Genomic DNA, 26,106 nt, shown 5'->3' on the forward strand with positions numbered 1-26,106 from the left:
CTTTTGGTGCTGACCATCAGCTTTGTATTCTCCCTAATAAATCTTCTTTAGCACCCATCCTCAGTGAAACTTGGGTATACCTTGCCAACCTACCAACATCTATTGTGGAAGATTTCCGGATCAAGCTTCTTAAAGGTGGCTAGTTTATAGACAAAGGAGAGCTTATAAAAGGTCCCTTTTAACCTCAATTTCTTTCATCAAGCTAAATGTGCATCTAATGCAGGTCCTTATACCCACACAAAAGGCAATATGGAGTTTTCCAAGAGAAATCCAGACGTCTACACTAAATCAATCTAGAATGTCTATTGACCATACTTAAAATGCACTTGTAAATTCCTTGACCCTAAGGTAGCTTGTGACTCTAGCATTATGTGGTTTGACCATGCTGTCTAGTACATTCTTAATCATTTGGAGCAACTTTTCCCTAAAAAACCTAGAGACTTCCATTTGTTTTTTTATCTACTGTTGGTTGCTCGGTAGGCAAGCTAGATCCATTGTTATTGCCCAAATTTCTTTCAATGGCTTAAGAAGCCCAATGCTTGACATCCTCAAGGAACTAAAATCTGTTGAATCTCGCACCTATCTTACCACTTACGCCAACTACAATGGAGTCAAAATTGTAATTAGCCTACTTAAACCTTGTATTGAAGATGATAACTCCCCCTCTCTTAAAAGGCGAAACTCACTAACCACCCCCAACAACTGTTATGTCTTTTCTTACTCCCAGTACTTCTACTAGCTTTAATAGAGGAAAATCTCGTAGTTTTACTAGAGGAAAAAGTACAAGTGTCCCTATCATTAGGAGAAATGTGAACTCAATTTTGGGCCCTATAAGAAACCTCAACTCAGCATAGAGAGAGATAGTTCTAAAAAATACAAAAGTAATTTTTTGGAATTTTATTTCTCATATTACTTACATAAAAGTTTGCTCGTTCACTTAAATGCATGCTCGTTCAAAATACTTTTTGGAGTGTGAACAAATATCCATGTCCATGAATTTTAATGAGTGATGTGATGTGCAATGAGAGAAAACACATAAGAGATGTTTTCTAAATACAAAAAGAATACCACAAATGCATTCAAAACGTCCAAAAAACTTAGGATAACACTTTAAAATGCTCAAAGACGTCTCTAGCCCAAGATATATCCTTTTTAAGCCTAGGGCCTCAGGAGGTCACACCCAAGCAAATAGAGGCCCAAGAGAGCCCCCATGGGCCTCTATTCGCTTGGTTATGACCCATTCATAGTCTTAAATAGCACCTAAGAATCGCTATTGAGTATGGTCTATTCAAACTTGAATTGCGAGTAGCTCGTAAAAAGATTACATGAAATGCACATGTACAAGTATCTCACTTTATAGGATAGCAACAACGGGTCATAAAAAGGCACTTGATGCTTCTGCAAGATGTCACTATCAAGCACGTTACTTTTCTGGTGACAGTGACAATTTCACCAAAATGGTTTCCATGGACATTTTCAAAAATGAGGAAAAAAGATTTTTTTACGTAACGTTAGCCTTCTTTCTATTTGTTGAGAAGCATTCTTTACTAGAGCTAAAAGGCGAAAAAATGAGTCTATCTCTTTCCTAATATTGACACCTCCTTGACATGTAACTCATTTTGATGTGCAGGTTATTTTTTGTCCTTGTAGAAGAAAGACTATTTCTGGTAAAAATTCTACGGTAGTTCAAATTTATATACATTGTTTACACTACAATGAACTCCTTGACTGGTTTCCTCCAAAGTCTATCTTTTGTGAATGTTTTGATCTATTTTTTGGTAACCATAACTTGTTGGAAAATATCATGATAGGTTGGACTTATCATCAGCCTATTAAGAATCTTATTTATAATACAGACGTTTTACAAGATTATACAATACCGGATTGTTCATGTGCATGATATGAGCTATGTTGTAAAGGCCTCGATGAATTAGGTAAGCATGTGTGCTCCTATGATCTTGAGATTATTAATAATCTTATGGTTTAAAGGATCATCAGTGAAATTCCTATCTTGCCCTTATAACTTTACTTAGATATTTGAATGAAATAGTCAATACTCTCCAATTGGAGATGACAATCATACCGGACTTAACCAATCTGGTTAAAAAGTGTTTTTTACAAAAAATTGCTCTCTTACACATGATTAGATATCTACTACAGATTCTTGGATTATTCCCAATATTAGCATGAATTTTCAAACACTTTCACAAAAATGGTTCATTATTGCATGGAATGTTGATCACTTACGTCTTGCCGGGGATGAGTTTACTCTACCTAACTCTTCTCTTCAAGATAGCATATAACAATGCCAGCTTGAGAGGATTTTCTTACATTTCTTTAGCATGTAAACCTAGGTGGATAGAAAAGTCTAATAATTCACCTCCTGTTCACTTGAATGAAAATATTATATGTACTATCATTTCATGGCTTCTTGATAATTTCATAATACAATTTAGCGACCAATGTTTCAATCAATGTCTCGGTATCCCAATGGGCTTCTCATGCTCTCCATTTATATGTAGCCTATACCTTGCATATTTGAATACAATTGGTTTCTCAAAACCATGGCCGATAAGTCTACAAATCTAAAGCTCTCCCTCTTTACTCACTTATAAATATATGGATGATATTCTTAGCATCAACAATAGATCGTTTCAAGATGAAATCTCCTCTATATATCCAAAATGTCTCAAAATTGAGCCTACCCTAGGATGTAGCTTTAATACTCCCTTGGGTTTCTTTTCCACCTCTATACATTACTTACACTTTTCTATTTTACATAATCCATACATTGAAATTTTGATCTTTGTTTCATTTGGAAAAAAGATAACCTTAAAATTCCTATTGTATAGTTTATAAAAAAGAAGAGTAATCAACCAACTAAAGCAGCCATTAATTCATGTCTAACCTTATTATACATGATCCTCCATTCTTCTTCGAATTGCTTTGTTTCTTGGGAGGAAAATAATTGCCTTATCGATAAATACTGTAGTAATGGTTTCGAGTTTCGAAAGAGTATGGTGCTTGGGTTTGGGTGGGCGTGCACTCGCATGCGTGCACACATACAGATTGAGTATGGTGCCTGGATTTGGGTTGGCGTGCGCACGCATACGCGAACACATACACATTGAGTATGATTCCTGTGTTTGGGTGGGCGTGTGCACGCATGCGCGCGCACACACATGTCATTGTTGCAGTGGCTTACTTATAGATCAATGTCCCCAACTACTCATGTACCATTTATATGATATAATTATTTTGGTCCCACGTGTTGAGCTATACCAAAGATTCATAAAAAAAGGACTTATCCTATAGTGGACATGCCTTTTAGATGCTTTGAGACATTAAATCTATACTTTGTTAGAAAATTGAAAGAGAGGTACACTTCTTATTGTGTGCCCCATGTATAAATGCTCTATTTCAAACAGGGTTTTAATTGGATGCACCAAAAAAAGATTGGGCATCATATGTGTAAACAAAAGTCAGTAGAGGAGATGTGTAATAATCATATGTGCATGTAGCAGACATAGAAGAAGAGCACAATACCTTTTCAAGCGATGGACTTTGCAGTTGGTGCCAAAGCTACTGTGTGCTTGCCTAACCTCTTTGTACAGTGAAGTGCAAGAACTGAAGCCTTGCACAACATTCACTACTCTCTCTCTCTCTCTCCCCTCCATGCAGTTATGTGATGCCCCGCCCGAGGGCTCTTCATTTGACCTATGTACAATTGCGTGCATTCATGCACGATTGCCTAGGCAAGAGCCTCTTGCAAGGGTACGGGATTAACTAGTTGCTAATCCCCACGGGTATAGGTGAATCTGGAGAGATTTCATGCTAGAAATCTTCTCTGATTCAAAGGGCAAGTAGCCCTAGATGCGAGAGCTCAAGGACTTGCTATGTATGTGACTGGCTTGCAAAATGGAGCCCAAAACAGGGAAATACAGCCTGTTGTGTACTTTGGTAGGTTTAGGGTTTCAGCCCTAAACGCTCCCTAATACCCCCCGGAGGTCCGAGGACGCGAGGTACCGCTGTGCAAGTGATTTGGCACATTTTTAGGGAAAAAAAACAAAGAATTCAGTGTGTTGTAGATTCTTGCCAGGTTTTTCAAAGTGTCGTATGCATTGAGAAAGTCACTTTTTGCGTGGGGATATTGTCTGTGAAGCATCCTAGTACGGTTATGTTGCCAAAATTGGGCCAGAACAGATCATTTTGAGCCTAGATTATGCAAGGAAGCTTGTAGGAAATCACAGGTTTTATTCCCTCTTTGAATACAATAAAGAAATACCAAAAGGGGCACCTGTCTTTGGGGCCAACATGCATCGGTGTCTGCCTGGTAATGCTCTAGCTCCCAAGCCATGTATGTCTGAATTGTCAATTCCCGTTACAGGCCTTTATTTGTGCAAAGTTTCTCTGTTTGTTAAAGTAAATTTTTGGGTTAAAGCCTATGTCTACCGCCCTACATGCCGGTTTCAGATGACTTTGTTCGCAGTTGTTTGATATGCCAAAAGGTCAAGTTTGATAGGCATAAGGCACACTGACTTCTATAGCCTTTTCCCATTCCCACCCGCCCCTAGGAAAGCATTGCTATGGATTTCACCTTTAATCTCCCCAAGACTCACAAAGGCATTTAGACAGTCATTGACAGATTTAGCAAGCAAGTTCACTTTATTCTCGTTAAAGAAAACAGTCAAGCCCAATCATTTAGCAAGACTGTTCATTGCTCAGATTTTTTGGTTACATGGCATGTATGAGACCATAGTCACGGTTAGAGATCCTGATTTACAAGTTTGTTTTGGAGGGCAATTTGGGAGAGCATTGGCAGACATTTGCAGTTTTGATCACCATTCCACTCGCCGACAGATAGATATTTTGAGATAGCCAATTCAGTGATTTTGAATTTATTAAAATCTTACATCTCCAATCAGAAGACTCAATGGAAAAAATATTTTCCTTTGGTGGAATTTTCCTAGATAACACGGTTCACTCTTCAATGGGGAAGGCGCCATTTGAAGTAATTGAAGGTGCTAAGAAGGTCCCTCCATTTCTAAGAACCAAAGATAAGATTTTTGAAGCTGATCACTACACAAGGGATTTGGACACTCTTTTTGCCAAGGTTTGCGAGGCTCTAGAGAAGTCTCAAGCACGCACAAGAAAGCAGAAGATCGAAATAGACGCTACTTGAAGTTGAAGGAAGATGATTGGGTGCTCTTATGTTTTGAGAAGGCACGCCTAAGGAAACAAAAAGGAAAGGAGCAGATTTTTCCAAAGCTTTGCATGAGGTATTATGGCCCTTTCCAGATACAAGAAAAGATAAATGATGTATCCTTCAAATTCAAGTTGCCAAACACTTGAAATATTCACAATGTTTTTAATGTGAGTCTCTTGAAACTCTCTAAGGGTGAGGTGCGAGTTGATGGGGAGCTTGATGAGCAACCTGAAGTGGAAGAGAGTGAAGAGGTACTCGTTCCAGAACAAAGATACTGGCCATAAAGAAAGAAAAGTGGAAGGTAAAGTGATTCAATGGTTCTTAGTGAAGTTCAAGAACTATCCGCCGGAATTGGGGATGCAAAGTGGATAGAGGAGGAGCTACTAGCAGATACTTCTAAGATTTTGGAACTTTACCTTGAAACTTTTGGCTTAGCTGCATCTATTCCGAAAGATCCTGCAGATCAGAAGGGTTGAATCTGGTGCACACGAGACTGCATGAGAGGGTAGTCACTCCACTCCTTTGTCACAGATTACCTGGATGGAATAAAGTCACTGATTTTCCCTTTGGATTTCAGGGATACTATTGTGCTGATAGTATTGCTTATATTTAAAGGCCCTTGGCCTCTTAAAACTAGTTACATGAAAAGCATCAAACTCTAAAAGCAATTTGTCCAAAAGCTGCCATTTCCAAAAAAGCTGCCAACGCGTTTTGCAAAAATCCGTATAGCTGCCGTGTCATTAGCATAAAACACAAAAATCCCTACACGTCAGCACATCAGCATGTCAATGCGCTTTGTGGGTTGTCCATACAACTATGCCACATCATCAGTTCTCCACGCTAGTCTTCTGGGTGCTTTAATTTAATGCCTTTAGTCACTTGGGACCCAATGCACTTGGGCCCCATTGGACGGGGTTCCATAAGTTGGTGGGGATTCCTCTTTAAAAATAGGCCACTCGGGAAAACTCTACAAGTTGGTAAAACTTCTTCTGCTGCTTTTGCTGCTTTGGGTTTAGGCTCCTCGATCCGGATCTGCAGGGTCGCTTCGTTATTTAGTGGCTTGACATGTGAGGAGTTTGTGACAAGAAGAGTCAATGCAAGGACAACCAACCGAAGGACAACCAACCGAGGGGGTAAGATCTTACATGTCAAACACGAACATAATAGCCAGGGGTTAGAACTTAATAACCACTACATTGCCGACCATAAGTAGAGGATACGTGCCTAACTTGGGGCCTACCCAACCCACCCTAGCATCTAGAGTTTGCTATATTGTCAATCGAGGGTTGATTGTGCCACAACAACGGATGTGAATTAGTGGTGAATATGTGACCAATCTAGGGTCGATCAATACACATAATATGGGATATAATGGTAGCTACATAGCCACACAAAGGTAAGTTTTTCCACATCCAATGGGCTACAATCCTAGCTTTAATATGGGATATAATGGTACTTACATAGCCACTCAAGGGTCAGGTTTGCCACATCCAATGGGGTACAATCCTATAAGCTACAACCCTAGCCTATCGCTAACTAGGCCAATTTCACAGGGAATAGGTGCCCATATCTGGCCAACCAAGTGTCCTATAGCATGGGATCAGTGGTGTATGTACGGAAAACTCAGTCTAATATATCCCACATTCCAATGTCGGGAAAAATGTGTCTCTTATTGAAAATTTCTTCTTGACAAAATCAAGGAAAGGAATTTTATATGTTTGAAAAAATGATTTTTCCCTAAACTGATCACAACCCTGTGGTTGGAACAACGGACTTATGGGAAGTATATTGTCAATCCAACTTCAAATCTCACAACACCCAGCACATTATCAAGCAATGTAGCCTGTTGTTAGCAGATCACCACGATGAATTTCTATAGCATAGCTCTCAGGCACAAACATATATATGTCTAGAGTGTCAACATTCTTCACAAAAAAGTAGAGAGATACACTAGAGCTATCACAAAACAACAATCAACAACTATTCACCTATTGATTTTTTAGTTGTATGAGCTCGGAAAGCTTCAAAACTCAAGGAGATGCTAAGCAAGGACAAGTACCACATATTGCGATAATTCATCTTGCAAGTCACCAAAATTATGCACAAAAATAGTCTTAACAGCTTAGCCTTAATCTTAAGAACAACTTCCTGTCAAAAAAAAAAAACTTTTAAACTTGAGTGCATCACTTAAACAACAAATTTACGCGCACACATCATAGACACAATCCTTCAGAAAACCAACATTGAATATACTCAAAAGACAACAAGAGAAAAGAAACACAATGTACTTGTTGGAATTTGAATTGGACTACCTGACTACTACTACCCACATGCTGCCTTTGTATGCTTTCCTCTTCTAGATCTCTCTTTAATCTCAACAATTCTTCATTTTAGATGCAGATTGGGATAGGGGAGTGGACAAAGTTGCCTTCACAACATCATGAGAGGCTGTATCTTCATTTTCTTTTTTGTTCTTGAGCTTCTGCATTCTTGTGACGAGACCTGTATCCTCGGCTTCTTTCCTTGATTTTTGTTTTCCTGCTTGTGTGGCTGCTGCTTCTATTTGTTGTTTGATTTGAGTTTTGGGTACAAATTCTTCAGCTTTCTTTTTCTTTGAAGCCGATTTCTTAGCTTCAGAATCTGCCTCTTGATACCTTGAGGGAACTTCCTCTTCTTCTTCATCTTTATCATCCTCTGCAAGTGGTTTCAAACTTTATCCATCTTTGTCATCCTTTGCACGTGGTGTGGCATGAAGACTGTGTTGAGTTTGTGCATGCGGTAGTTCATCTATTATACATAGTGCTTGAAAGGATATTTTGGTCAGTACATGCCTGCATTCATGTATTTCCTGTCTCCGCCCTTCAAGTTGCCATCTATTAGTTTGTCTAGTAAGTAGCCAGGGAAGTCACACTTGATTGTTCTATTCTTTGATACTCCCAAAGCCATTACCAGTGCAATGTGTTTGATAGGTTGATCGTTGAGTGTACCTTGGTGGATTTGACATTTGAGAAATGTTGAAAGATAAGCCATAGAGGCAACTCTTGTCAAAGTTGATGATGCGGAAGCACTCGAACCGAGAGAGAGAGAGAGAGAGAGAGAGAGAGAGAGAGAGAGAGAGAGAGAGAGAGAGAGAGAGAGAGAGAGAGAGAGAGAGAGAGAGAGAGAGAGAGAGAGAGAGAGAGAGAGTTTTGTACCAACCAGCCTCGACAATGAATAATTGATGATTTGGGTTACTTATCTAATCACCTTAGCAAATTTCCTTTCCCAAAATTTGACAAATAAGTAAAAGAAATACCTGAAGCCAAAATAAATAATCACATTGAGTAATTCACTTGAGATTCCATAACTTTAACACCCTCTTTGCAGCTCATAGTGGATGAAGAAGCTACCATGGACACTCCAGCAATAGTTGTCATGCTGGATGCACCTCGGATTTTCTAGTATCAACGTGTCATGTGAGAATAATTCCATCTTGAGCACCACACTACGTCCAAGAATCCCCATTCGTAAATTTTGAGCACATCACATCTGAACACTCCTAGATAATAAATCCAAGAAACTGACATTTAATTTGAGCTAAAGGCCCTATTTAATACTGCTCATCCCACAGCTTCCCCTCTTGTGGTGCCCCTTCTCCCTCCCTTCGCGCTACCCTCTCCCATTCCCCCGCCACCCCTCCCTCTCTCTTCGCATTGCACCCCCTTGCTTGCCCACCCGCTGCCTTGCTCTACCACTTTCTCCATTGCATGTATCCTTCCTTGCCTGCACGCATCTCTCGCTGCTCTCCCCCTCACATTGCCCCATGCCTGCCCTCTCCACATCCCACCCCTTTCTCTCCCCCCCCCACCCCTCCCACCCACTAGGAGACTATGATGTGACTTTGCTTGCTAGTGATGTTCCTATGACATTGCTTGCTGGTGCTCTCTCATAGGATTTGTCTTCTTTTGACTCCTCTTCATAGCAGCAGACACAGATGGAGGCTCATGCTCTACCCTAGAAGGGACTCTCACAAAGCCCCCTCGCCAGACCCTGCAGAGCCCACCAACCTTCTTGCTCTCTCGCGGACAGAGCAAGCGAGCCTTGCAACAGAGGTGGAGCGTCTCCAAGCCACCTCCGTCATCAACAAGATCATCAACAGAGGGGAAGTGTGTGATCTCCTCCAAGCGCACCTTTTAGTAGAGGTGCGCAAGATCATCGACGTTCAGCATCTTGGACGCCCCTATTATTAGATTGGTTTTGAGACTTTTGAGATGGCATCCAAGGTCATTGCAATGAGCTACCTGGCCATCCGAGCAGCCAGAGATCATTTTTGACAGTGGTGCCATGGCTTTGATCCGGCTACTGATGCTCTTATCGAGGAGGTAGACAGCTACCTATTTCAGTTTGCTTCTTGTCTGAGGAGAAAGTACTCCCGCTACTTTCCACGATAGGCTCCGAGATTGGGACTATCTCGGAAACACCTTGCACATCAACTTCAATCGCTGTCAAGGCACCACACAAACCTACAATACGCATTCTAGTTCGAGACACCCACACCCTCCCAAAGGTCATTTTACTACCTCAAGTGAGTGGTGGATGCCTCCGTCAAACTGTGAAATGCTCGTGCCTCCCAAATCAGTGCTTCATTTGTCGACAAATGGGCCATCTTGCGAAGGATGTCCACGTTGGAGGACCCGATTTGTGACACAAACCCAACCTAATAAGGCTAGTCAAACCTAGTAGGTAGAGATATATACGGAGGAGGGCTAGCATCATGCTCGTGGTCAACGTCCCTAGGGACCTCGATGCTAGTTCGACATCCCTGGTGGTCAGCCTGCAACAGGCGAGCAGCAATGGGTTCCCACACGGAACCATTTTGGCCCCTTATAGCAAGAAAAGTCCACAAATACCCCTTCCAATTCAGCTTCACCACATTGACTGTCATAAACTATAATATCTAACTTTAACAAATGATTTTCTCATATTAAACTGATCATTTAATATGGGAAGATAAAAGGGGACCAAAAGGAGACATGGTTGCATCTCAACAGGGTTCCAAAAGGAGACGGTCTACCAAAGAGCAATGTGCAATACGTGCTTCTAGATTTACCTCAGCAAGGGAATAAGAGGAGAGATGGTTACATCTGAATAGGGGTCCAAAAGGAGGTAGTCTATCAAAGAACAATGTGCATCTAATGGAGCTTAAAGGACATTAGGGTTAGCTTCATTAAAGACCTCCAAAAGTGAGTTAAAAATTCCTTTGACCTTAGGCAAGCTAGGCCTGACCTTGAGGTGGGAATCCTACTCAAGCAGGAGATGCTTGTTGGCTTGCTAACTAAAGTTCTTAAAGTAATTGTGGGAACCTTGCCCAAGCTTGAGGTGATTCTCATGCTTAAATGACTAAGGTTATTGAAGTCTTCAATTCAAAGATAAACTCTCAAGAGGCATAAACAATTTCCATGCTTAATTGACTAAGTGCTTGAAGTATTCAATTCAAACCAAAGAACTTAAGAATCATAAAAGACACATGTCAAAATCCTCCACATGTGGCCCTCATGATGTGCTTGAATCCTATTGGATATGCGTTAAAGGGGTCCAATGAGAATTTAGATGCATAAAAATAAATAAATAAGTTCTTTCTCTCAAAGAGAAAAAAGAATACACATATTCAAATGATATAATTAAATAATACGAGAGAGAGAGAGAGAGAGAGAGAGAGAGAGAGAGAGAGAGAGAGAGAGAGAGAGAGAGAGATGGACCGAGAGAAGGGAAAATACTCTCCCACGCACACACACACATTCTCTCATTGTGTGGAGTGCAAAGTGCAAGAGCTCCATATCCTTTTCCAAGTATGCCAGAGAAGTGGAGAGCCTACACCAACACTCTTGGCTATGGAATGCAAATCCACAAAGAATCATGCTTCAATGCTTGAGCTTTCCATCTTCTTCATCTTCATTACTATGATATTATGCTATGCTCAGCAAGAAGAGTGATGAAAAGTGAAGAACTATTTCTTTCTCCTATAAATGATTCTTCTTCCTCTTCCCTACCCTCATTCCCCGCTAGCTCTCTCCACCTTTGAAGGTGTTTTGAGGCCTTGGGTGAGGCTTGGGATAGTCAATGCTTTTTGCAAATTTTATGTTATGCTCTTGATGCATGAAGCTTTCCATCTTCATAGCATCACCAAGGTCACAAGGAACGCAAAGATTGTATTGTACCAAGTCTCTCTTGATGGGAGAATCTATAATACAAACGCCTTTTGGAGGGGGGACCGGATCCAAGTAAGTCCAGTCCTCAACGATTGTCATGTTCTCTAATACTCTCTCTCTTGAAAAAGTATTGTTAATTCCAAGTTGATTATATACTATGTTCATGTTGCTGCCATCAACTAAGTTCACCCTATATGTTCTCAAAGTGATCTCACAAAAATTCCCGCTTTAATTCGCTTAAATCCGTTATTCTCAAAGTTCATAAGCCATTTTCATTACATTGGCATCAGAGCGTTTGGTTTCTCTTTACTTGCTTAAGAAGAGAGGTCCTTAAGTAGCCTATTATTGGTTGATTTTGTTAATTATATTAGGGTAAGTGGGATTGGGATCTATTATTCGTTTTGTTCAGCCCACTATGTGGGATACTATGCACACCTTGGGAGCTTTGGTCTTAATAATGGGGTCTTTTTGGACTTGCCAACGACTTTACCATTATAGAGCCATAAGAAGTCCGAAAGGAGCTATCCCTCGGCAATTCTGCTATGTTAGACCCACCCCACTACTCTATATAATTAACCAATTAGAGCCGTGGGTGTAGATACTTAAGTGCTTATTTTCAAAGGCTAAGAGGAGTAACAACTAAGGTTTTGAATCGCCAAAGAATACACTAAGTAAACACATAAGTATAATTAGCATGGCTGACAATAACCAAGAGAGTAGAATGAACATTGATAACTTTGATTTTGCACATGAAGGTGCTATGATGATGTCCCCATGTTTATCAATTATCTTGTTACTAGGTTGCATCAAACCCTACTTTGCAAGCTAAAGTTACCGAACAACTTCATGCTTATGGGATTTCCCTTCCTCTCCAAGAGGGGAGAGAGTTTAGGAGGCCTCTTGATGAGACTCCCGAAAGAATACTCTCTCCCATAAGAGAGGAGGAATGAACATTGATAACTTTGATTTTGCACATGAAGGTGCTATGATGATGTCCCCATGTTTATCAATTATCTTGTTACTAGGTTGCATCAAACCCTACTTTGCAAGCTAAAGTTACCGAACAACTTCATGCTTATGGGATTTCCCTTCCTCTCCAAGAGGGGAGAGAGTTTAGGAGGCCTCTTGATGAGACTCCCGAAAGAATACTCTCTCCCATAAGAGAGGAGGAATCCAAAGAACGAGAAAGTAGTGAATCCCTAAGTTCCTCTAAAGATGGCTCCATGAAGACAACAATTTAAACTGTCACCAACTCCTCCCAAGAGAAAATGGTCAACCCATAGTCCTTCTCCCTGTCATTCCAAACGGGAAGAGAGGAAACAAAGAAAGAACACGGCAAGAAAGAGGTCACCCTCTTCTCCTTCTTCTTAACTTTCCTCCTCTTCTGTCGAAAGTTATGGATATTCTCCTCAAGAATACAAGAGGGGAGGACATTGCAAATCATACCCTGCATGGTGAAGATCACGAAAGCTCAAGAAGTTCAAAGAGGGAGGAAAGAGTATCTCTTTTCTCACCTACAATGGAACCTTTGGTGCCACCAACAAAGTATTGGCCTTCATCCAACAATTTGATGCGGCCTTTGGAGGTGAGGGCTTCATGGAGTCCTCCAAGCTATGCCATGTAGCTATGCACTTCCAGAAATCTACTCGTAATGGTGAGCTAGACTTTGTAGCAACGGTGAGGCCACAAAGATATGGAAAACTCTACGAGTTTCTATCATGAAGCAATTAATTGCAAGTGATGCAAAGGACAAAATACTTACCGAATGGTGTAGTTTGAAGCTTCTGTCACAAAAGTCTATTCACAAATATGTGGACAAGTTTTGAGATTTACATCTCAAGGCTACTGTCTTCCAAAAGTTAGACATTGCCAAGCAAAAGCAACAATTTCGTGCGGGATTTCCTGAAGAAATGGCTGAGTATGTCAACTCACAACGACCTAGCACTATCACTAAAGTCATCCACCACACTATGGTTGCTTCAAGGATCAATTTCCAACAAGGGGCGAGAAGAAATTTCAAGCCCATGGAGAACAAGGATCAAAATGAAGCTAAAGGGAAGAGCAGTGCTAAAAACGCTTCCCATGGCAACACCAACACCAACAAAAACAAGGCCAAGGAGAAAAGGAGCTTACAAAGGGAAAAAATAAGCTCTCTCCCAAAGAATTAGAGGCCTTTCAGAAATACCATAAATGCTTTAAGTGTGGGGAGCAAGGACATGTGTATCGTTCTTGCCTCAAAATAAATGTGCTCAATGACACTTCTAGAGCTTCCATGATGGTGAAAGCTCCAAAAGAGGATACTCATTGCAAAGGCTCATCACTCTCATATGCTTGGGAAAAAGGGAGCATGATGCCTTCATCTTGTTTGACCCTGGCTCTACTCACAACTCTATATCAACTGAGTTGGCCACTAAGTTGGGCATTCAAGCTACAGAGATGGGATATATTGTAACTACTGACGGATCTTTCAAGGGATAGCAAGCCTCCATTAATCCCTTGATTGAGAAGTTGAGGCTTCATGTCCAAAGCTATGTCGACAAAGAAGACTTTTTTTTTAATCTCTCCTCTCCAACAACATGAGGATGTTATCCTAGGGGCAACATGGTCCAGCCCCATGGTTGCCAACATGAAGTTTCCTGAAAGGAGAGTCTATTTCACCTATAGGGAAAAGAGCACATACATAGATGCTAATGATTTGGGGAACACCATATCCCTGGTAGATATGCTTGCTTTTGATAAGTCAATGAAAGGCTCTGTTTTTGCATATATGATTTTTGTTGGAGAATTTGTAAATGATTCTACTGTCCTCACAAGTAGCAATAAATGGAATCAAGAGGAATTTGATTTGTCTAATTTCCTAAATGGATTCCAAGATCTTTTCATTGATGACACCCCTAGTGAGCAGATTCAAGTAACATAACATTCACATGGGTAAGAAACCTTACTCAAAGTCCATCTCCTCGTTGCTACTCATGGCATCAAGATCATGCACTCATCAATGTTGCAACTCTCTACAAAATCAGAATTAGCCACCATTCTCAAAGACACTACACAACTACTCTATACCGAGTACTCGAGTTTAAGAATGCAGCACAAAAGCATACCAACACTTTATATACACACAAGCAACTCTCACTCAACAACACACTCACCTCACAAACCTTGCATCGTGCCACTATACCAAACTGCTTGCTCACCTCACCTATGACTACATCCACTTCAACATTAGCATCTTGTAGCACAACAAACACCTATGTGTACTCCATGCCATGCAACAATCACCTGCGGATGGCGGGGTTGTAGACCAAGTTAGCGGGGTGCACAGAGGGCACCAATCGGGTGGCGCGGCCCTAGTAGCTATCCGCGGATGGTAGAAAACAAGGTAGGCACGTTAGACACATCCCCCCCCCCCGGCGCACTTAAGTACCCTCCTCTTTGACTGCTTGCATGCCAGCCTCCTCACTGCCCCCTCCTTCCCTCCTCTCCTCCTCCACCTCCCTTGCAAACGTGGCCCGCCTCCTGCACGTTGATCCCCCCCTCGATTGTCTCTAATTCCCGCCTGCAGATCCCGCCCAGCTGTTTTGCACATCGGCATCATCTGCCAAAAGACCTAACATAAATTTCATTTGCTACCATAACAGAGACAAGGAGACATACAGGCTGTGGCAAAGGCTCGTATCACACACGCCCGACGTCCGCCCGGATGTGTGTTCAAATGATATATTGATCATGGGCTGTAGTGTGCGGGAAAAATCATTTTCCCAAACATACAAAGTTTCTTTTCAAGAGGAAATTTAAAAATGGAGTTTAGTTTTTCAAATTTTTACACTATTTTTCTCTATTTTGGGATGGAAATTCTCCTTTTGCACTTGCCCTAAACCGGCATTTTTGAAATCATTTTTCTCAAACGTTGATGGGCTATGAGGAATGTCTGGACCTATAATCGTTTACTGTCAAAATCATTTTGTTCCACATTCTTAATTTTTTGTATTTGTGATCGACACACACGTTGCCCAATATTGCAATTTCTAACATGTCCGATTGCTCGTGTGTGGCACGTGCCTAAGATAAAGCTCTATCATTTTGTAATGTAATCCCATATCACACCAAGGCAATGGACACAACTGACCTAGGGGAGCTTGGGCAACACCTGGAAAAGGTGTGCTGAGCTTTTTGAGCCTTTGTCACAGAAAGCACAAACGAGTGTGTGTATCAAATAGGAGCTGATTACAATGATGGTTGTCAAGCTGGTATCGTGGGTCCAGGAGAATCTCTTGATCATGCCATTGGTGTTGCTATTGAGTTTTCATACGAAGAAGAAGAAGAGAAGAGTGACTTGGATGATGTGCAAGAAGACAACAATAAATAAAATGAGGGTGCAGATGTGGATACAAAGACTATGCAGATGGTGGTATTGATGATGATGATGTGGAAGAGGCTAACGAGGGTTTGAATGTCCAACATATTGATGCCTAGTGGCTAAATAGAAGAAGATTAGTCAAGTTTGTGGTAGCATCAACCCCAACAAATCTAGAATCTTGTTGAACAAGTCTTAAAGATGTTAGCTAAGGGAGAGGACAGGGAAGTACCATATTATCTCAGCGGTATAGCTATCTTAGATTGCTAGTGGAGTAAATTAACTCTTTGAAATACCAAGAACAACACCCTCATGTGAAAGATTCTTTAATTGGCTTATTAGGGCATGCGTCTTATGGCATGAGCACTTAATATCCCTCCCCCCCCCCCCCGCGGGGTAGGTCCCCCCCTCCCTTATGCATACGGTACGAGCATGAAATAATGGGGGCCTATCCCTATTGTATACACTTATGCCTAACCTCAAAACCCCCCCCCTCTTGTACACTCATGTGATATATACGAAAATCCATAGTGAATCCCCTGGGGTACATACTCCCAGATTATTCTACCCGGTGCTCCATGCCGAGACCAAGCATATAGAGATACAATATCCTCAAAAGTACGCTTTGAGGGAACAACTGACTCAACCCCATGTCAAAGCAGAGCAAAAACTATCACCGAAAGCTGCAAAGCTAAACTTGAGAACTCTCCCCAAGATATGAAGCCCCCCTCCCGCTCAATCCTAGGAACAGAATGAGTACCACCTAAAAGAAATTTGAGACAACCTACAATAAATGGACTTCCTCTGTAACTGAATAGAAAAACTTGAATCTCAGAGAACTTGAGACTCAAAGAGAATCACACCATCCGTGAACTCAGACTGCTAAGAACAGGAAGACTTGACATTAGGGAAAATTTGGACTCACAAAGGGGCCTTATAAGGAGTTTGACTTCCTCTCTCATGTCCAAAACGGGCATGCGGTAAAATTTTTGCAAATCAACTCTAAACTTGGCGGAGATTTGACAGTTAGAATCTACTCTTCAAGCTCTTTCTATTGATATATACCACGCCATAAGATTCCTCATATTTTGAAAGATTCTATTTTTTATTGTTTTGTGATGTGGCAACTCCATCTAGAATCTTGTGATGTGACAACTCCATCTAGAATCTAGAGAAGCAAAAATAGAATCTTTCAAAATATGAGGAATATCGTAGCCTGCTATATATCAATAGAAAGAGCTTGAAGAGTAGATTCTAATTGCCAAATCTCCGCCAAGTTTAGAGTTGATTTGCAAAAAATTTACCGTACACCCGTTTTGGACATGAGGGAGGAAGTCAAACTCCTTATAAGGCCCCTTTGTGAGTCCAAATTTTCCCTAATGAAGATCTTCACATGAGGATCATGTTTGCCAGAGAAGCCGTTAGGGTCCAACAGAGAACCTAGCTACTCAAGAAAACTCCTTGAGATCAATCCAAATGTCTGCCACCTCTATCTATCTGCCCAGATCAATCCTATAGATACAATCCCATACAATATTCCAAACTACATACAGACTGGGAAGAGCACATATGCTCCCACTGATGTAACTTGCTTCCTTAAAATATTTACCAAAACTATCCTTTGTACTTCTGCTAAAGAGAATATACCCACAACTTACTTCTGCTAATGAGAATATTCCCACAACTGAACTATGCAATCAAAATCAAGACACAACATGACATCAATACTCAAAGGGAGAGTAAAGGAACTGGATCGGGGAACAAGCCCATGAAGTATGATGGGGCTGATATATAACCTACTAGAAAGCTGGGGAAAAAATTGCAAGGAAAGAATTTGCTATACTTGCCAATCGTGGCTAGATTTGCACTGTGAGGACTATCCACCAAGGTTGGAGCTCTCCGAAGGATCTAAGAAAGAAATATCCAAACATTGCTGACTGTGGGAGTAGGAACTAGATGTCCTATCACAAAATGATGATGTGGCAATGCTGCCCGAACACACACACGTGGATTGACTAATGGCGTAGTAGCATGTACGCATCTGCCCCGAAACGTGCTGACAGGTTGGCGGACTATTGACGTGGCCATTGTACGAATAGGTGATGTGGCAGCTGTACTAATGCCCGCTTTTTGTGTTGGCATGCTGACGTGGCAGCTATACGGATTTTTGCAACTTGCACTGCTCCTTTTACTTGCAGATTTTGACTAGTTGCTTTTGGGACTAGCTTTTGAGTTTACTACTTTTGGGCTTCTGCTTTTGGCATCCCTTTTAAGAATAAAATAGCCCTAAGGGCCTCACTTCTCAAAGCATCTGGACTTAGAGTGTAAGAGTGGAGGTCCTTGACCGGAGCTGTACTTTGCTCAAAGATTAACATAAAAGAAATATTAAAAGGGGCACCAGGTTTTGGGGCCAATACCTTTGCGCACAAAACTAGACCAGCCGTGTCGCAAACTGTGATCTAGAGTTGTGAATTATTTTGAAGTGAATTTTCTTTTGTGTGACAAAATCTAGACTTGGGTGTCCAAGTTGGTTACCGGCCAATTTCTCTTCTATCGAGAAATCTGATCCTTCTCATTATGACACTTATGGATTTTGAAAAGAATCAGCCGACCTCTTCTACCACCGCTGAGGCAGAAGGAGGCAATACGGAAAATTCAAGCGACTTAGAAGAAGACGAGTATGGGCCCACACAGTATGAACTCTTGGAGATGCAATGTTGACAATATATTAACAAGTGCACAAAGCAGATGCTTTAGTTTGCTAAAGATCCCCAATTTGCAAATTTTTTGACCTAGCAGTTGATGGTTGAAGTGCATACTCAGTGGCAAAAAGCCACCAATCAAACAAAAAATCAAGAAGCCTCCTACTCCGAGAATGTTTACTAAAGAAGAACTCCATGATGCGGTCCATGCCCAAACCAATCAGCTTCTGAACACGAAGAAGCCGTCGAAAACGAGACTAAAGAAATGTAACAAGGGAACTCATTTCCCCAGTTACTTGGGCCAAAAATTCACTTTTAAAATGCCAAAAAGTAGAAGAAGCGTGTACGCTTTGAAGGATTTCCTAGTTCGTCCTCATCTTCTTTTGATAGTTTAGACAACTTATCTTTTTTTGACTCGAGTGATGATGATACAAAGGGCAAGAAACGACAGAAAGATCATATGTTTTATGCAAAAAGAAAGCACTTTTACAGAGACAATCAATATGATTTCCTCGACAACAAGGGCAAAAAGCCCAAAGAGTTCAAAGAGGAAAAACAAACAATTAAGTTTTGAGCACTTTTCAGAGCTTTGAGATGCTCCCAGGGCTTTGCCTTTGTCCAACAGTTTGACATAGCATTTTTTGGAGGTTGCTATACAGAGCACTCCAAGATTAGACGGGCCGCATCCTTTTTGAAAGGAAATGCACGAACATGGTGGTGCAATCTTTTGTTAAGGAAGAAAGCACTGACAATTTGGTTGAAATTTAAGAAACTCTTTATTTCTTCATGGCTCACACAAGAATACGAACAAGACATGACTACCGACTGGAACCATATTTGGATGATCAAGATAGAATCTTTGGGTTCTTACTGTGAAAGATTTTGGGAAAGACCTGAGAGATGAATATTTCAAAGCAAGAAACTGTTTTGAATGTGGAGAACAAGGACATATCGCTACACAGTGACCCAAAAAGGCACAAGAATTAGGACGATTGACAGATTGAAAGGATAGCATGACGAGGTGATACTCGTTCCAAAATATATTTTAGATAGAAACTTATGGATGAATTAGCATTATATTGCTTTATGAATTTATAAGACTTTCTAGAAGATGATTTTAAATTTTGAATAAAAATAATTTTGTACAAAAGAATCTGCTATTTCTAGACATAGAACAGAATTAAGAATGAGACGATGAATTTGGAGCAGTGACAACTCCCAAATGAACCTAATAATTGAATCACGACCAATTCAATGGTATTGTCGTGCGCACATCAAGAGTTCTTGCGGGATGTGATGGCCACAGAGTTGGAATTAAATGATTGGACCGCTCTGTTCAGTATGAACTTAGTGATGGATTGGGATCCTCAAAAATGATTCTTGCACACGACAGTGCTTGAGGCAAATGATTACTTGCACACGAAAATGCTTCAATAAAAAATCTCTTTCGACATGATCGCAATATGGGATTAGTTAATCCGACATTAGTGAGGTATGATGAGGATCTAGATGCAGTTACTAAATACGTTGCTGGTAGTCATGGTTTGAGTTTTGGAATGAATCTATGTGATGTGATGTCATGTGACTGTCGTCTTTGTACAAGGGATGGATTTTTGTCGTCTAGTGCATCGGTACTTAGAGTCAATGTCTATTGGATTGGTTTATCACCTCTGTCTCTTTTGCAGGCGTAATTGAGGGCAATTATAATTATTTCAAGAAGGGGGTATGTCACAAATTGATGATGTGGTAGTACTTCCCGGACACACACATGTGGATTAATTGTTAACGTGGCAGTATGTACGGATCTGCCGTGAAACAAGCTAACAAGCTGGCAGATTGTTGACGTGACTATTGTACGGACACGTGATGTGGCAAATATACGGACAGCTGCTTTTTGCGTTGACATGCTGGCGTGGCAGTTGTACAAATTTTTGCAATTTGCACTATTTCTTTTACTGGTAGAGTTTTAACCAATTGCTTTTGGGACTACTTGTTTTTTAGTTTACTGCTTTTGGGGCTCTACTTTTGGCATCCCTTGTAAGAATAAAAGAGCCCTAAGGGCCTCATGTCTTAGAGAATCTGGACGTAGATTCTGAGAGCAGAGGTTCCCGACGGGAGTTGTAGTTTTCTCAAAGATTAATATAAAAGAAATACCAAAAAGGGTGCCAGGTTCTGGGGCCAATATCTTTGGGCACGGAACTACACCCGGGCCGTGTCATCTCAAATTGAATCATGATCTAAAGTTGTGAATTATTTGGAAGTGAATTCTCTTTTGTGTTGCGACAGAATCTAGACTTGGGGTGTCTAAGTTGGTTACATGTCCCCACCAACTGCTGACACTACGTGCAAACGAGGTGCAAACCTCTCATCCAAAAGATCTTACCAAATCTGCTATCAAACATCAAGAAAACCACCCACAAACGGTTGCAAACCTGTCCCACAACTAGTACTAGCAAGCTCACAAAAGGGCAAAGGAATGACCATATACATAGGGTGAAACTACCACCGTGGAAGGAGAGAACATGGAGAAAGAAGAAGACCACACTCCATCAAAAAACTCCTTCAAATGTGGGTCTGGCACCACATGATCCATCTCTAAACCTCATCCAAAGAATTTGGATGATCAAACAAGAAGTGGTTCTGGAGATTGAAGTATCCCCCTCTACCTATCAAAGACAACTCCAACACATGCACTGGAACATGCACCTGAACTAGTGCATACGGGATGAGCAAGAGAATATTGAATCCGGAACTGGAACTTCCGATTAAAGGTGCAACAAAAAAAGGGTGAATCGGGTAATGAACTTGTCTGCAACCGTGAGCAAAACACCTCTCCGTAATGGGCAGCCAATAGATCTCGTATCTATTGCAATGGATCTCCTCGCCGTTAGGATCTTAGCACGTACCACCCCTTGGAGCACATGCTACGGGTAGTGGCACACCGAAGAGGGTGTGCACACAATGTGGAAGCGGAGTGCTAGCAAGGTAAGAAGGGATCCTTGCCAAAAAAGCCAATAGGAGAGAGATCGATGATGGTGACAAAACGCTAGAGAGAGGATGTGATCGCACACGCACAAAACACATGAATACTGAAAACACGAGAGAGAGAGAGAGAGAGAGAGAGAGAGAGAGAGAGAGAGAGAGAGAGAGAGAGAGAGAGAGAGAGAGAGAGAGAGAGAGAGAGAGAGAGAGAGATCCCAAATGTTAGATCTCTGCACTAAATCAACATGCCAAAAGTCCAAGGGGGAGGGGGTGTCTATATAGACAAACTGCAAGTTTGCCCTACCTCAGCGAGAAAAACCCCACGACAACAAAAAATGGACTACAATGCTAATAAATATGCAAACCCACTGAAAGTGACCTGACACGCATAGTTAGTAGCAAAACTACAGAAGACTCAAGACTCTGACACCACGAAACCATAGGAATGGGAATCCTACCTCATGCCACCTACCGGGTGAGCAACACAGCGAAGTGCACCGCCGTGGATAGGTACGTCTACCTTAAGTACGGCTGGGCATAGTCACAAAACAGCCCTTACTCCCTAATCTGCTTCTAGGAGATACTGGAGCTACCATCGGACTCTATCGTCCCCTCTCAGCTCCCAGATGAGTAAGAAGCCTAAGGGAGCTCGCATGAGAGGATAATCTCGTCTATGGAAGAGGTTTCGTGAAGATGTCAGTAGGGATATCTAAAGTTTGGGTGTACTGTTGGATAATTATGATAACTATCCATGGTTTGGCTATTCTCCCTTCGGAGGGGGATTTGGAGACAACTTTGGAGTCAGTTTTCGCGGACTACTTCCTTTTAGTACCAATGGTTCCAAGTGCAGCGGACACGATTGACAGTGTAGTTGGTGGCTTTGAGTAGCACTTTGTTCTTCTCTTGCAGATCTTGGGTGCAAAGTCTCTTGATCTTGTTTTGTTAGTTGCAGTCTCATTATTGATGTGTGTTCCTTTTTGTTGGATGTTAGTTCCCGGTTCACTTTGAGAGTGGGTAAGACCAGTTGCAATTTTACTCTTTGTTTTCGATGAAGAGAGTCTACACTTCATCATTGTATATGATGGTTGGTGCAGTTCTTTGGTTCTTTGTCATTGTACAATTCATTCCTCAGTAGCCTTGGTTTGTCCCACTCTTTGGACTTCCCATAGCAACTTGGAGATTCTGGCATGTGGTTACTGTTGGTATATGACCGGAGGTGAAAATTTCCAAATCTTTCCTCAAGGGTAGAGCACTTTAGAGTTGGAAAATGATGCGATACCAGTGTTTTATGCCTTTACTCACAATTTTGACGCATTTTGTTGGAGCGGTCAACATAAGTACCTTTTGCAGATTCTAGTTGTGCGAGTAGTGATTCGTTTAAATTGAGGAGATTCTATATATAGTTGAGGCAATTCTTGATAGAGTTGGATTTACTTTCAATGTACAACATTTTACTTCCAAGATGTCTTTTGAAGGGGAGCAATTGGATTGTATACTCCACGATACTTTTCTACTGCAGCATTTGTAGAAAATATCCTCCTCCACAAAACCCTCTCTTTACAGTTGCAGATTGCTCACTCCAGCTTCCTGGTCCATCTTCCTTTCCAGGAGCTGCGAGGGTGTGTTAGAGTTTAGGAATTTATCTAGATTTGTCTAGTCAATCCTAGTTTCTCCCAGGGATAGGTGTATATATGAGAGGGTAGGACGCTTGGGGAGGAGGGTGTGCACACGCCATCAGGGTGCACGGCACCCCTGGGGGAAGCCCTAGGGTGGGCCTTGGGCAGATGCCTATCATTTTTTGGCTAGATGCTCAACATTTTACAGCAACCAACCTGGCATTTTTGGCATCCCATACAATCACAGACATTAGTAGCGGAGCAACATACCATAGTTACACGGAACAAAAATGAGAGGGTCCAAAACGGGACGGGAATGGGAGGGTCTGAAGGGGGGGGGGAGGAACAAGGTTGGAACGGTTGACCAAAGTAAGGCTTGAATTATCCCCCATTAAGCTTAGTCCCAAGTTAACTCCTAAACAAACCAAAAAATCCTCCCAATCCTGCCCTTAAACTGGCCCAAATATGTCTCCAAAACAGCCCCAAATCTGCCCCCAAATGCCTAATTTTGCACGTTTCCCTGTTTCGGAATGACGTTCCGTTCCTACCTCTGTTTCAGGAGCAGGACTCGTCTGGAACGATGTTTCAGAATGCTTGGGACGCATTCCGTGCATTCCCTATTACACTACAGCACATCGATGGCAATGATGAGTAGCAAGTGATCACCCTTGGGTTTTCTTCTCAAAGCACCCAGATAGAGACAACATGATCATCTAGATGCAAAGCACCACATGAGGTGCAGACACGGAGTGGAGATGTCCCATGCTTTCCTGATGGCACCCTTGCCATGAGGAAAGTCCCTTGTCCCTCTAGATCAGTTCTCTCGCTAGGAGCAGATATACAGCCAAAGCCTTGCTTTCTCAGGAGTCTAGCGAAACCCATGTTGAGGCCGTGCTAGTGATCTTGTGTGCAAGGGTATTGGCAGTGTTATAGCAATTGCAATTTTGTGTAGCTTGGGTCTAGTCATGAGACATGCAAGTATATTTCAAGACAAACCTTGGTCGCTTGTATAAGCATATTGTTATCAGCATGGAGAGCTTCTCTCTCTCTCTCTCTCTCTCTCTCTCTCTCTCTCTCTCTCTCTCTCTCTCTCAGATGTCTAGTCCCTTTCTACATCAGCGATCTTTGCTCTCCATCGGTGCCTTGTTCATGGGTTTGGCATTGCACGTGTTCTAGATCAAGGTCGAGGTGTCCACCAGATCACGAGCCAGTTTCTGTCTTCATTATATACAGCACTTGCTTAACTCCTCAATACCATGGAAACGTTGACAATGCAAACGCACCAAACCAAGGAGATAATGCAAGAGAGAGAGAGAGAGAGAGAGAGAGAGAGAGAGAGAGACTTCTAAACCAACCAACCTTGACAATGAATAACTGATGATTTACAATGGGGACAATGGGATATTTATATAGTCACCTAGTAAAATTGCTCTACCCAAGATCTATAAATACCTTAACACTAGTTTGATACCAAAACAGGACACTCAAGTGTCCTTTTTTTCACAAATTTAGATTAAATGCTACTTTCATTAGACGGTGTATTTAAGAAAACCCTCTTGATATGATAAAATATGTTAGTTAGACTTTCCATGATCATTAAATATACTCATCAAGTTGACCCTCATAAGACTGCGATTGATGCTTTGAAGAAATTGACTTTATAAGGTCAAGAAAAAATGAAGCGACCTTGTTGCGTGACTTTTCCACAATCGTGCTATTGATAATTAAAAGTTGCATCTGAAATTAAAAAAATTACTTTTGAGTATATAAAATAATGGAAAGCTCTATGTGTTCGATATGGCCATCTCGAGCATGTCATTGTATACAAAGAAAAATATGTTTTTGATGTATTTGTGAGTTTTAGAAAGTGATACGTTGCTTACCCTCTCCGTTGAGGGTTCAAGGTGGCAAGGAGAAGGGCTTTGATATGCAACAATTATTGGATTATTTTAAATATTCAAAACTGTGTGAGAGAAAAGTTTGATATTTTCATTCTTGAGACAACAACGTTCAAAACCTCAAATAATATCAAATTTTACACGTAGATCCACTAGAAGTATCAAAGTACATGGTACAGTCACAATTACGGCGCTTAAAACCTTGTTTTCAATGTTACTATGGAGAACACAAGATTTTTAAGAGTTTTTGCAAGATAAAAAAATTCATGATAGAGTTCACGCAATAAGATTTAACAGAGTTAGGGAGCAAAAAAAATATGTACTTTCTTGGTTTTAACATATAAAGTTATTTTTAGTTGTCAAACTACACTAGAATAGCCCAATTCCATGAGGGGACCTTTGGAAGACCAAAATTATGCTCTTATTCAGCACATGCTCAAGTATGAAATTATGTCTATAGCTTGCTTGTGACATGGAAACTAGTCTTTGAAGGGCATTCTATTGTTTTGTAGCAATAAGTACTAACACTTGACTTTTATAAACATAAAAAAGTCCATATCTACAAAAAGATATAAGAATTTTATGATTTTTTTGGCAAAACAGCTTGAAATTTTACTAAAATTTATAGCTTAGAAATTACCATAATTCTCTCCATAGGGACTGTATCTTGGCATGGAAATATGGCCATATACGGTATGGGAAGAATCCTTCACCAAGCTAATCTTCACAAAAATCTGCCGTAACTTCACAATTGATCTCTGCAACTCAAAGAATAATATATGTGGTGCCGACTCTGCAATACTCCTTGATGGAAGAAATTCAAGCTTGCATCAGCCAATAATACCTTCAGGTGATGCATCTTTAAATCCGCAGGCAGATGTGACACTATGGCACCGTGGCAAGCAAAACAAAGAGAAACTGAAGACAACCTCGCCAAGAGAGAAATAGCCACTTGATGTGCACATACAAACCAACACACATTTTACAAGTTCCCAATTGAGTTTGCAGGGGGGTGCTTGCCCACCCATGGATCACCTGAATTAACCAGAATGCATTTGGGGGTTGGTTTGTAAATATTTTGAAGAATCCAGAGCCTATTGGTGTTTGCATCCAATTTTGGGAGGGAGATCACCTTCCCAAGTTGTGCAGCCAACAAC

This window comes from Adiantum capillus-veneris, chromosome 30 (assembly GCF_014529385.1).
Source record: "Adiantum capillus-veneris isolate H3 chromosome 30, ASM1452938v2, whole genome shotgun sequence".
Lineage (NCBI taxonomy): Eukaryota > Viridiplantae > Streptophyta > Polypodiopsida > Polypodiales > Pteridaceae > Adiantum > Adiantum capillus-veneris.